The following is an 11650-nucleotide window of genomic DNA, read 5'->3' on the forward strand; positions in this document are numbered from 1 at the left end:
AAAAATAAAACACAAAATTATGAATCATAAATGACATTTTGTCTGTTATCTTATTATGATTTGTAAGGTGCTTTGTGCATGTAGCTGATGATAGAAGAGATGCAGACCCAGTAAGCTGAGAAAAGTCAGAGATATCTTTCCTAAGTTTCCCCCACACCATGTAATCTATGTTTACATAATTCATTTTCGTTTAAGAGGGGCAGTGACTCCCATCCTTTCTCCTTTTTTGTCTCATTTGTTTAAAAAAAATTGAGGTATTTTTAATTAACTAGAAAATTTAGCTCAATTGAATTTATAATTGTATTATCATATTAACAGTGAAATGACTACATAATGCTAAAATAGAGATTATGTTCATAAAATTTTTATTTTTGCTTCATTACAAAGAATAAAGTAAAAATATTAATTCTTCATGTTAATAAACGTGTTGTTTGGTTTGTCTTCTAAAATAAAAATTAATCTCTCTGTAGAAGAAAGCATTAGAATGAAGTTTCTAAATCTTGTTAGCATATTTGGTCATTTGTAGAAAAACCTTATGATTTTTCTAAAACTGACAGTTATGGGGGAGGTTGTTCTTAACCAAGTTAGCATGATTATTAAGGAATATTTGGATTGTTCTGTTTTGTTAGGACAGCATAAGTAAATTGATGGTTATGATTGGTTACATAAATTATTATATAATTTATTGTATGTGAATTACTATGTTACTTAAAATTTTAAAAATGTATTTACATAAAAGGTACATATATTGCAGGTATAAGCAATTCAATTAAAATTATTTTCTCTAGCATGGCAATTCATATTATTATGCAAGAAAGCATTTAAATTATTTTGTTTATATATGTTATATAAATATCTGTGTGTGTGTGTGTGTGTGTGTGTATAGGTCAGAGACAAGTTTCATGAAGATAAATTATAATTTTGCAAGTATAGCTAAATTATGAAGGGAAAATACAAATTTTATTTATATATTATTTATTACTTAGATATTAAATATTGTTATTTAATAATAACGTAGACATATAATCATAGAAGTATGCCAGTAGCATTTGCAAGTTACTTCAGAAATTACTATCTGCAGATATGTTTTTGCAGTTATAGATATGATGGTTACACAAATGAATAAAATCCTTTTAGCCACCTTACCTGTTTTCAATATTTTAAATCAAACTGTTAAATACTTGCTGGTTTTAATGTATTTGTATGCATTCTAAAACTTTTTATACTCTGTATGTTCTTGAAGAAGTGGTTACACTCTCTTAGGAAGTGCGCCCATCAAACAGCGTTACTGCAACCCATGCTAGAATATGTTTTATTTGAGATATATCTCTCTGTTCTCTCCTGTGTTTATTTCTGGATATGTATTCATATGAAATCTACAACTTTAATTTTCTTACCTTTTTACTCTGGAAAGTTTTGCTTTCTCACCAGTCTTTTTATAGGAGGGTGTGGGTGGGAAGGTGCTGTCCCACAATGACAGCTTAGCAGTCCTGGGCATGTCCTGGGAACTTAATAGTCCAGACTGACTTGACATGTGCAGTGTTTCCCTATCTCCCATTTCCAGTCTAACACTACCAGTTAATCTGGCACATTCAGGATCGTTTGATCAGCTGGATAGAATGATCTTGATACTTAGCAATCTCAGCATCCTTTGGGTGGCTCTTAACTATCTCTCAGAACATTATGCACATACCAGATTCTCGCGAACATTCCCAAGATACACCTCTAATCTAAAATATAATACAAATGTTTAGATGGCTGTTAACAAAAGATTTCATTACATGCTTGGCTTCATTCAGTTTTTTTCTTCAGTGCAGCCTCTAATCTCATAAAATGACTGTCTGCAATTGAATTTCTTACATCTGCTATTTAACTGCACTGAAGGTCTTTGCAAACGGACATATTTCTCACGGTCGAAGTATTTTGTAAGAAGGGAAGTCGCTGGTTTATTCTCTTGTATTTTAGTAAAGGAGGTCAGATTGGTCATGTTTAAGCAGGGGAGTAAATGCAGGACTCTTGAATACCTATAGAGCTTGAACCTTGAAGGGACTGATAATTTCTGAGCTTTGCCAAAAATCATAAAGTGGATCATCTGGTTGAAGAAATGTATGTTGTGAAGGAAATGTATTCTTTAAGCAGAGGTGTCTTAAAATTGGAATGCACTTTGAAAGTGCTGATCCTTCTCTTTTTGAACAGCAGGTAGTTCAGACCCCTGAGCGTGAAAGGGCATCAGTGTTAACCAGATCTCTAGGATGTGGGTGAAAGAGATACAGAGTCACAAAATCTGTTGAATTTGCTTGGGGCTCTAAATATATCAAATTATCCTCACTTCTTAAATGATCTGGATTGCTTTAACTTTTTGTCTTGGGTCTTTTTGTGTCACATAGACCACTGTGAAGTCCAGTAACCCAGCATCCGTGGCCAATTTCTTTGTTTAGAGCACCATCTGGTTATAAAGCCTTTCTTATTCCTTGGAGATAGACCAGAACCATGGGTCCAATTGACAAGGGTTGGGTGGCACAAGTGCCTCTTCAGTTGCATGGTCTCCATAAACGGCAGCAGATTCTGTAGTTTATTTACTTTGCAAGGACCTAGTAACAGCACACGTGGCCTCATGACCTCATGGTTGGATTGCCATCATGGCCTCCCCACAGGGCTACCCGCAGTGGTAGCAGCTTGTGTGGAATGCAGCAAGCAGCACAACCTCTTAGTGGTGTGAGTAACCAAGATCAGATTTCGTGTCTCTTCTCCCCAGTTTGGTTTGGGCTGCCTGTGGTGGATTGACTCTCAGTTGGCTTTGCAGATTTTTAATGAGGAGCAAACATTGTTTTGGAGTGGCACAGCTGAGAAGCAGGGGACTGATGCAGGATGTTGTTTTTGGCAGAAATGATGGCAGGATCAGGCATAACAGCTGGTAAGAGTGCACTTACTATGAAAACAAAAAAAGAGTGTCTACTAACTGGAAAACGCAATTTCTCAGTTGTGTTGGTGAAGCTCCAGTCAATAGCCCTGATTTGAAAGTCATAGATTTTGCAAATTACTAAATTTGGAGTTACTGTATCTAAGAATCTAAAAGATTTCTGTGCAGTAAACCATGATTTACTATTTCCTTACATCTCTATTGGATTTTTGGTTTTTGTCATATTATCATTAAGGCAATCTCTTTATGTACCCATCCATTTCTTCTTATTCCACCAATGAGTATTTATTAAGGATTTACTGTTTGCCCTTCAGATGATAGAAAATTTAATTAAACACAGCCACATCCTTCAACACTTTGCAGTCTTGCAAGTGATGCATAAAAACATCTGTAAATAACTATGCAAAATAAGATGGCATATAAAGTATTGTGAGAGTTCAGATGGGGGAAGGGATTTTTTGCTATCTAGAAGGATTAGGGAAAGCCTTAAGATTGAGATAACATCTCAGTTTAGCTTTGAATGATGAGTAGAATTTAGAAAATCAGACGTAGGAAAAATAACGTCTCAATTGAGGAAAACAGTCTAAGCAAAGGCAAGAGAAGAATACCAGATGTAAATAGTTCTTTACTTTTATTGAAATGTACAAGGTGAGCATCGGGAGATAAGATTCAGGAGGTGGATTAGAGATATATCTTGGTGAACCTTAAAAGCTAGTTAAAAAAAGTCTAGCTTTTATTTTAAATAATAAGAAGTTGTAAAAAAATTTTTAAACAGAGCTTTAGGGGGCTGATTTTGTAGAAAACTGTAGACTATTCATTACGTGCTTATTAATCTTGGTATATATGCTGCTTATTACTGAATATACTTTTATTTTGCTTTTACACATTTAGGCATAGAAGAAATTTGAAAAAAACTCAGTCACTACTAAAATGGAATTTAAGATAACATGGACAGAAATGATCATGAAATCTTTATTTTTGTGCATTTATAAAAAACTTTTGCTAAGCAAATGAACACTACAAGGAAGATATGGGAGACAGACAACTAATGAGGAAATGAGAACATACATCCTGGTATAATTTCTACTGCTCAATATAAAACTTTAATTCCCTGGTTTGTAAACCACACACACACACACACACACCACACACACACACACATATAATCCTTCCAAGTTTATTTGAGTTTAAGATTTCAGAGAAATGTTTAAGCTTTGTATGAGAAGGTACTATTTTTAAGCATATTCAAGTACTTCAGAAAAAAACCAAGTATTCCTATCTTAAGGATCTGTCATTTAGAAATCATTTTAATCTCTTCATTTGTCACAGTTTACAGGAATCAGCCAGATAATACTTTGTTAATCCATATCCAGTAAACAGTTTTTCAGAGTAAATAACTGCATTTGTCTAAAGAATTTACTAATTCATAGTTGCCATTATTCAGGTTAGGCCTCTCTTCACTAGTCAGTCAGTGTCATTTCATGGTCTTCCCTTAAAGTGAAAGTAACAGTTACTAATGCATAAAATACTGTAAGAGTTGAAGCATAAAATCACTTATTGTTTTTTAGGGAGGCAGGACTTTAGTCTTATATTTATTAGAAAAGAGAATAGGTCGTGAAACACCATGACACTTATCATAGCACTCTTCTTGGAAATGTGTGTGTTTAAATGTGATTCAGAGAGGAAAATAACAGTCTATTAAACTTTATTCTCTTTAGCAGCTCCCTTTGCCAGAATACACTTAAAGTCTTTCCTGCCCAACATGTGAAATTAATAAACTATCTTCAAACCCAGGTTGCTGAATACCTTTTCTACTTTATTTTTCTACTGGGTTGATAAATGTATGATGTGAATCCTTAAAAACACATTTTGTTGCCAGTATTAGAGTACTCTAAAATGGAAAGATGAATATTTTAACTATTTATATACAAAAAGTCTATAAGCTATTATAATTTTGTAGTGATTGAAAAGTACCAGGAAAAAAACAAAAATACAAGCTATAAATCTGCCTTGGTATATCTCATTTTCTGTTGCCTAGATCAGCTTTTAAACATTTTCTATTGGGTAGATATGAAATTCAGTGATGACAACGTCAGTATCTCTTTAAATTTAAAAATCATTCAAATTTTTTGATGATTTGGATTTAAAATAGCATTTCACTATTTGATTTGATACAGCCATTTCTTATTTTTGCTAAAATATCTATATAGGCAAAAATATAAAAATTCATGATTTTATAAATTAAAGGGGAAAATCAATTTAATGTGAACATTTAGAAGGAATAACTTCTAACTACAAGGTCCTTCTGAATTAGAGCAGCAGTTCCAACTAGGGGAAGTGTTGCTGCTTTTCCTCCCCTCTCACCAAACAGGGAACATTTGTCAGTGTCTGGAGTCATTATTTTCTGTCACAACTCAGGGAGTGGGAGTGGTGTGCTACTGAGGTGTGCATTTAGTGTATAGAGGCTAGAGGTGTTGCTAAATATCTTACAGTGTACAGGAGGTCTTCAACAACAAACAATTATCTGTTTCAAAATATCAGTGGTGCCAAGACAGAGAAACCTTGGATTAGAGAAAAAATGGAAATAACTGGTCTGTCCATACTCATAGTGAGCTTGTATTTCTGAAATTAGACAGAAATTCTTGGTCCTCTTCTACTGTTGAACCCCTGAATCAGGAATATACAATCTAAATCAACTAGGAGAAAGAAAGAAATTTAATTATAATAGTAATATGGAAGCCAGAAAAGAGGACTGATATCTTCTTACCATGGTGAAAGAAGATCGCTGTCAACCTAGAATTTATTAGAGAGCAGGTATCTCTTTTGATTGGACAAGAATGGCTAAAAGATATTTTTGGATAAACAAAATTGAGTTTGTAACTGACAGTATCTCATTAAAGAAAACATTTAATGATATAATTAATGCATCTTTAATGTTCCCAGATGATAGTCTGGAAAACAAAAAGAAATAAAGAAGAAAGAGGTATATAAATGTTAATGTAAACAAATTTTGATTTTTTAAAATTAATAATAATACAACTGTAGCTTAACATTAATTAAATTACAAGAGAGTAATGAATACGTGTAGTGAGAATGTGCTTGATTGTTTACAAGAGGGGTAAGTAAACTGATTAACTTTAAACCTGAATAAGTTAAATTAACATTTTAATGTCTATTGGAACTAGTGAAAGAAGAGTAATGAAGTACATGACTTCTAGAAGGCTGATGTTAATCATATTAATCAGAAACAAAAATTGATTTTTAGAGTATAAAAAGCATTTCTAATCTAAAGAGGGTCAAAATTAATGATAAAAAAGGTCAATTTACCAGGGAGGTATAAAAGTTTTAATCTCCTATGCAATGAATAACAGCCTTAAAATAAATAAAGCAAAAATAACAACACAACAAAGAAAAATATGCAATTCCACAATTATAGTAGAAGATTTTAAAAACACTCAAACCCAGATCAAGCAGACAAAAACATCAGTAAGAATGTAGAAGCTTTAATCAACACAGTTAGCTTTAAGTAAGTCACATAGACTTTTTCATTCAGTAACTGCAAAGCACATATTATTTTCAAATACATACTGTACTAAACTTTGCACACATAATAGGCTAAAAAGTAAGACTCAACATGGCAATCATATTCTCCAAACACAAAGCAACTAAGTTAAAAGTAAACAACAAAAACATAAACAAAACCAAATAGAAACAAGCCATGTTTAGAAATTTGTAAACATGCTTTAAAACAACTTATAGATCAAAGAAAACTCATATTGGAAATGAAACATTTTAGACTGGAGTAATAACAAAAACCCTACATTTCAAAACTTACGGCACACAGGTGAAGTACTTAGAAAAATATAAATACACGTGAATCCATAAAACAAAAATAGAGAAAGCCTTAACATTAATGTACTAAGCAACCATTTTAAGAAGTTAGGAACAGGAAAACAACAGAATAACCTCAGCAAAAAAAAGTTGAGAGGAAGGAAATTATAAAGATGAAACAAATATGTAGAACAAATATACAATGAAAAGGATGAAAAAAACAAATGTGGATGCTTGAAATCTACTAAAATTGGCAAACCTCTGGTAAGATTGATCAAGATGTAAAGAATAAATATATAAATAAATGACTTTACAAAAGGAAAAGGGAACACACCATAGCTGCAGATGTAAAGAATAAGAAGCCATGTAGTTTAGATTGAATGTGTTTAAATCCAAGCTCCACAACTTATTAATGTACAAGCATAGTCAAATTAGTCTTTCTCTGCTTTACTTACACCATCTACAAAAATATGAAGTAATAAGATCTAAGTCAATAGATGATATCAGGATTAATCAAGAAATATATGGTAAGCAGAACAACGTAGCAAGTAATAAATGCTGTTATAAGCATTTTATTATTTTTATTATATATAATTATACAAGGATATATAGTTATATGAGTATAATTATTATTATTATTAGAACACCTTTGTGTAAATAAAATGTGAAATGTAAATAAAATGGTTAAACTTTGGAAAAACATAATTTATCAAAACTCACTTAAAAAATAGACAACCTGTATAAACCAATAACCATTAAAATGCATCAACAGAAAAACCTTCCCATAAAGAACATTCATGTTCAGATAATTTCACCAATAAAATCTACCAAGTATACAATAATTAAATTAATCCAATCTTACACAAAATATTCCAGATTACAGAAAAATGGAATCACCCTTGATCTCTTTATGAGTTATAGTCTAATCTTTTTTTGCTCATTTGTTTGTTGAAGGTTGATGTTGGAGATTCCCAAGTCATCATCCTGTCACTTCACCATCACCAAACAGATAATTGTGCAGTAGCTGATCACACACCCTGTGACCCTCTAAAAACTCTTCCCTAAAAGCCATCTGGGCGTTCAGGTCTTTTGAGCATAAGCTGCCCATTCTCTTTACTTGATCCTGCAATAAACACTGAACTTTCCTTCACCACAACCCGATGTCAGTAGATTGGCTTTTCTGTGTGTTGGGCAGGCTGTCCCACAGTTTGATAACATTTACAGTTGCAGTCTTTTAAAAATTACATTATTTCTTTATATTCTCTAAATCTTGATCTTCTAGCTGACCAATTTTAGTTTCTTATTCAATAACCTCCATGAAAATACCCCTGATGATAAATTCTACAGGCTTAGACAGTCTCTCTCAGCTAATACACTACACATCCCATCAATTTATTTAAACTCCACAGCACTTTCACTTGCTTCTCAAGGTCACATCTTGGATTTCTGTGTAAAAACTTCATACCCAAGATATTTTTGATGTCTCTTTCCTTGAGCCATTCATTTCATTCATTTAATCAACCAATGTTTATTGCTTCCTTATTATGTATCTAGGATAAAAGAAATACAGGTAAGACTGCTTCCCCACCCTGGTGGAGCTTACAGCATAGCTGGGAAGACAAAGAATTGCAATAGTGGGGATGGTAGAAGGTGATGAATGAAGGGGTAAATCTCCTCAGGGATCCATGGGGACATTGTCTCCAAAACTAGAATGAGTCAAGGAAGACCATTTCAGTTTGCAGAGTCTTTGCTAGTGAGGGGATTTAAAGTTAGACCAGACGAGTGAATTGGTTACATGTGGCAGAAACTTGAAACAAATCCGGGTTAAGTAAGAAGAGGACTGTGTTAGTTCCATGAATGACAAATCCAAGGGTAAGCTCACTTTCGGCCAAATAATATATCAAGGATCTGTCCTTTTCCCTACTTTGTTTTCTTTCTCTTAGTTGTCTTCTTTTATTGGCTTAATTTTTCAGGCAAACTCTCTCTTATGAAGGAAGATGGCCTCTACGAGAGCAGCCTCGCATCCTGGCTGATCACCATCCCAGAGGTGAGACTGGTTCCTTTCTAGTCCTTCTAGAAAAGCCCTGAGCTCGATGCTTGTTGGTTTAAATTGGATGAATCCCTGTTTCTTACCCACTCACTAGAGGAAAAGAATATGACGCTTGGAGAACATGCTCACACTTAGCATTTGGGTGGCGTGTGTGTGGAGGCCGGGATAAACCACATCTGAGCCAAAGAGGGAGGCATTGTTTCCCAAAGGCAAACTGAAGTTTGTTTTCAGAGAGGAACAGATGCTGGACAGGGAAAAAACAAACAAACACACAAACAAAGCTCAAAACAAAAAAGATGAGAAAATAAGCACAACAGGTATCTACCGTGGAGGAAAAAAGTGGATAGGAAACATTTTACACAAAGAAATAGGTATAGGACAATCCTGGAAAGATTGCATAATTTGGGGAAGTAATAGCTGTTGAAAGTGGAGCAAAGATTATGAAGTGGCTGAGGTTAGGAGAATCATTTGGTAGAAAAAGTTGCCTTCTGCGAACATTCCTTCCTTTCCCAGCATGGGGCAGGAGTACACCTAGCTTGGTAACGCAGTCTGCAACCTCGTTTCTAGGTCAAGGAAATAATTTGAAAGCTGCTTCAATCTTGCCGCTCTTCAGGAATACCCACATGGGCATTGCTTTTTCTCATTTGTAATTTAAATTGTGAGAACAGAATTACCTTCTCTATCACGGATTTCAATATAGAAAAAATAATAAGGAAAAATATGTCAGTTATTTAAAAATAGTCTGTGTATTTTGTTCTCTGTTTGGCTTTTGGAAAATCATTATATGTCATTGCCTGAATCTGGTGTTTGTAAACCTTGCATCCCACCTGCCTCGTCACAGAACAATGCCTTCATTATATTCAAACCTTTCTTAGTATTTCTCAGATTTGGTCTTTGTTTGCCTTGTAATGCAGTTACGTCTGTCCATTTCTGTCTTTGATCCTGAACCTTAAGAGATCATGACAGATGTCTTTTCCAAAATTTGTGTTCCTTTTTGCAAAAGCTAATAATTCTCTTGGCCATAATCTATTCTCAAAAAATTCAGTTTGGATTGGGTTAACTTGAATTTTATCCTTCAAAAATTTTATGAAATAAATTGTCATTACCAAGCCTGATGTACATCATCAAACTCCTACAAAATAGTAATGACTGGATTTGTCTTTCCCTCTTTCTTATCGACATGTAATTGTCTGTTTATTTTCAAAATACAAGAGACTTGAGATCACACAATATTGGGCTGAAGAGAAAGATGACCACTGAAAATGTGAATAGATTAAAAGAGAGAGAGAGAGAGGGAGAGAGAGAGAAGTGGCAGAAAACACTTTCACAAATTTGCAGCCACAGAAGAAATTAGAAAATAAAACTATAGGAAAAAACTCATAATACTGGATGAGGAAAAATGGAATTTTGATAGCATCCTTCTATATACTTATGACTCATATTCCAAAAAGTAAAGAACTGATACATTTTTATCATTATGGTGAACATGTAGGTAAAGCTAAATAACTTGAAATTCAGGAATTGGCACATTTAAGTTCAGAATAGATGAAGTTCTTCTCATTGTAGCACCAAAACTTTGAAAACTGGAACCTACTATTATATAATTTTATTTAAAATGTTAACATATGTCATTGTCTTTAAAAATGTGTACCATAGAGCCTCATTTTATATTGGACTGTTTGTGAGGTAGTACCTGAAAAACTTGCCTTTTAAGGCAAAAATTAATATGGCTAAAATTATTCTTGAAAGTCCATTATATTGAAGATAAAGTACAGTATACTTGGTAAAACATATATTATTATTGGAGAACAATTTACTATCTCTTCATAATGTCAAGCCATAAGTTTGAAGGGACTTCTAGGTACTTTGGCTTATATTTGAGGTTCATATTATATGAAAAACAAAAACAAAGAAAATCCCTCAGATGCACATCATGAGAAGAGACACAAGAGACCAAACAAATGGAACTGATTGTAGGAAAGGCAAATTTATCTCTTTTATCTAACCTTTCCTTTAGCATAAAGGCTCATTTAGTAGAATGTCAGGCAGTATAGCCTGCATTATTTAAAGTTCACCTTTTTCTGTATATCTCTTTTTCTTAAAATCAGGTAGTTAAATTCATGTAAGTAAGTGCATACATAGTGAGAAACCACATATAACAAATAACATTTAATGTTCTTTTGATAGTCCGAAGTCCAAAGGTTACGAAGATCACATGAATATTTGGACTTCTTCCTTGACCCTCCCTCTCTCCTTCATCTACTCTTTCTCCTTGGTGACCTCACACAATTTTTCCTTCCCTATGGAAGGAAAACTCCCATAACTCTCTTCTTCCAAGGGTCAGGAAAAAATAATTAGAGAAATCATTCTTGACACTATATTTCCTTCATATCACAGATCTAACCTGTCAAAAAATCCCAAGTGTCCAACCTTCAAAATGTCCAACTTCTTTACACTATCTCCACAGTCAATCAATCTGATCTAGGCAATCTGTATTTTGTCTTTGGGTAATTCATTTATCTATCTATTTTTAATTTTGTTTTGCCTTCTGCTAACAGGCACTCAGTTGACTCTGCAATCAATTGACATTTAATGCTGCTAGTAATATATAGCAACTTTTTACTCTTTTTATTTCTTGTAACTGATATCACCAAGCTTATTAGAATCGAATGTAAAATAAGACTACATGGACTCTGAAGAGAAACATGAGATTATTGTATATATAAAAATATTTTCATACAAAATAAATGAGTCACAGGGTGAAACCCACAGTGTGGAGAATGCTCAGTAATAATGTAGTGTCTTTGCATGGTGACAGATGGTAACTAGACTAATCATGGTGATCGCGG

The sequence above is a fragment of the Camelus dromedarius genome, chromosome 1 (genome assembly GCF_036321535.1).
Source record: "Camelus dromedarius isolate mCamDro1 chromosome 1, mCamDro1.pat, whole genome shotgun sequence".
NCBI lineage: Eukaryota > Metazoa > Chordata > Mammalia > Artiodactyla > Camelidae > Camelus > Camelus dromedarius.